Source organism: Squalius cephalus, assembly GCF_949319135.1.
Source record: "Squalius cephalus genome assembly, chromosome: 25".
NCBI lineage: Eukaryota > Metazoa > Chordata > Actinopteri > Cypriniformes > Leuciscidae > Squalius > Squalius cephalus.
In genome coordinates, this window is record NC_137146.1 from 24,724,173 (window position 1) to 24,727,596 (window position 3,424).

Genomic DNA, 3,424 nt, shown 5'->3' on the forward strand with positions numbered 1-3,424 from the left:
TACCTAAACTCATTACTCCAGACCTACATGCCATCCAGAAGCAAGTGAACCATTTATGACAATGAATAACTTACCTGGCACTTTTCTTTCTAAATACTCAAACCACTGCTTTGTGGTGGAGTCTCCCATCATATAGACGATCTTGTTTTTAAGACAATTTCCCATTTGTGCATAACTGACTTGCCTAGTGTTGCATGCAAAAGAATCCCACACATCTTTCAGGTAGACTCCTGCAGGAACAGGTGTCGTCATGCACCCGTTATCTGTGCCTCATTGTGCCATCTCAAAGAGGCACAAAATCACTTTCACAGATCTTCACCTGGACTGTTCCCTGCTTGTGGAATGACCTGCCTAACTCAACCCGAGCTGCTGAGTCTTTAGCCATTTTCAAGAAATGGCTGAAGACGCATCTCTTTCAGCAACACTTGATTCATTAATACTAACACTTTCTTTTCTTTTCTTTTCTTTTCTTTTCTTTTCTTTTCTTTTCTTTTCTTTTCTGTGCTAGTACACATACAAAATATGTGTACTGCTTTAGACTATTGTTGCCCTGTTGTTAATTGAATTGCTTCTATTGCTCTTCTCATTTGTAAGTCGCTTTGGATAAATGTGTTTGCTAAATTATTAAAGGGACACTCCACCCATTTGCATTAAGCTTTGCATTGTTAGAAACCCAGTCATACTATTGAATGGTCGTGCAACACTCTCTCATTTTCCCCTGAGACGGGAGAAATCCGTTATTTACCTTTTACACTTCCTCCTACAATGACGCAAAAATCGTCATTTTGCGTCATTGTAGGAGGAAGTGTAAGAGGGGGGGATTTCTGTTGAGACTACAAGCATCCTCATCTTTCCCAGGGGGCGGGACCCGCTCACGCTACAGACCTATTACAGATCAGTGGGTGGGACTTTACTCTCTGAAACTGAAAGCAATAGAGAGCCTAAGTCCCGCCCCTCCGCTTCCGGCTCATGGGACCTTATTTCGGAAAAAATATGTATGGAAGTCAATGGAGAGAGACAACTTATCTTTTTATTCCGTCTGAACTGTGCCCTGAATTACACATATGATGTTTGTCAATTTAAAAGGTAATTATGAAAGTCAAGAAAGTCGCAGTTTGTCATAAAACAGAAGAGTAACATTTAGTTTTATGTGAAAATCGCTCAATGAACTACATCTCTCGTCTCCTATTATGTACGTCACAAGATCCGTTGCTCGTATGTGTGTATTCTGGCTCAAAACACTCAGGCATGACAGCGTTACGTTACGATTATAATGTAAGACTATAGAAAAAATGTCAGACGTTAGCTTCAGTAAAGTTAGCTTCATTCATTGAGAGAAAAGGTATGATGTCGCATGTGCGCCTTCTGGGTTTGTAGTCTTTGTAATTACGTATTTTCACAGTCTTATACCTCAGCAGTTTTACATCAAGCTGTGACTTTCTTGACTTTAAAATGTATCTTTTAAATTGACAAACATCATATGTGTAAATCAGGGCACAATTCAAACGAGATCAACATATTTGTTGTCTCTCGCCATTGACTACCATACAATGTTTTTCCGAACTAAGGTCCCATGGTGGTCGACCGGAAGGGGAGGGACTTAGGCTCTCTATATCCTCCATCTTGTTTGAAGCTAAGCTAACAGGCGCTGTGGAGACAGATGTAAAGTAATGACAATAGCGGAGGAGAGTACTCAATATGATATAGAAGAAGAGGATTTCGGAAGTCTGATGCTTGAATCAGGTGTTTGTGGCCGCATTATAGCGAAGAGCAGCCGAGGCAGAAGACCTGCCTGCCGCGGACGAGGAGCCCGGACTGGCTCGAGTTAGGGCGGACTGGTGGCGCCGGTGATCTCACTATGCAACTCATAGACTGTAAGATGCAACTACGAACACAGAGATAGAGTCCGTCTGCGGCAAAGAATTTCAACGATGACAATTTCTCCTGGACGAAATCTCTGAATCAGACGAGGACACAGACGTTTGTGTTGAGAACTGTACTAGTTTCGCACCGCATATGTTCTGACTGAACATCCAGGTACCATGCAATAATTCACCTTTTCGAAAGAAATACAAACGAGGAGTAATGCACTAATGAGTTCGCCAACTAACTAGACATTTTGTGTGAATGTGAAATGAATTTCAAGCTCTAGTGGTAGCTAGCCTTGTAGACGGAAGAGTAGGGTTGCAAAATTCTGGGAATTTTCAAAGATGGAAACTTTCCATGGGAATTAATGGGAATTTAAGGGAATTAACAGGAATTTATGGGAATAAACGGGAATAAACTGGGAATTTTGAAATTTGAAGGTTGGCTCTTCATAGGGAACTTAAATATAGTTGAGGAAAGTATATTTTAGCATAATCTTGACTAAAACAAACAGATGCCATTCAAATACACTTGAATATATCCATGCCATTCCTCAATCATATGCACATAGCACACTGCTTACTGCATGGCTACTGAGACCACACCCCCTACTGGCACTGTGCATGCCTCAATCACATGTACAGAAGCCCAAAGCACAAGCACATTTGAGCCTGTGGACTAAACAAAGTGAAGTAAGTTTTGATAATATTATGGGGTAATATATTTATTAAATGTTTAAATTGCAAATATCACATACAAATGTATTCATCTAGTAGATAGCAAGCTGATAAGTTAGATGCTAAATAAGCTAGCATAACTATTTACCACATAAGTAGGGCTGGGCGGTATGACGGTATATATCGTTACCATGGAAGAAAATGTCAACCATAACAGATTTTTTTATTCCGTGTATGCCGCAACATATAAATAAGTAGGCGTGGTTAACTCGCGTGCAGCGTGCGTGAGACTGAGACACTGACATATGTCAAAGAAACATGAAGAAAGACCAAGAGGATCCACAAAAGGAATTATGTTTTCAAAATTAATGTGATATTTTCGGGGGGGAAGGCACAGAAGTCAACTAGAGCAGTGCAGCACACTGAAAGTTTAGAGAGCCTTTGCTCTTGCTCGCAACGGGGCTTACTTGACAACAAGTTCATATATCAATATTCTAATGAATAGAAATAACCTTAAATAATGTATCTATCCGTCTCTTATGTGTACAGTTACTTTCAGAGTGGACGCACAAGCGGTTGCCGTGGTAATGAATATTTCCAAAATTCCCCAGCTTAACTTCCCATGGAAATTTACCGGAAACTTTCTGGAAATTTACCGGAAATTTTCCGCCCCTTTGCAACCCTACGGAAGAGTGATTTCTCTTATAGGCAGATATGCGCTGTTCTGGATTAGTGGGAGTGGCTTGCGGAGCTGTGCAATGTGGTGCATTGTGGGAGTTGTTGTCTTTCATACAAATGCGTCCTGAAGTTATTTTTTGTCTTTCCTCAGTCACAAAGGCACCAAATTCAAAATTTATTTTACATTTCGACTACATATATGA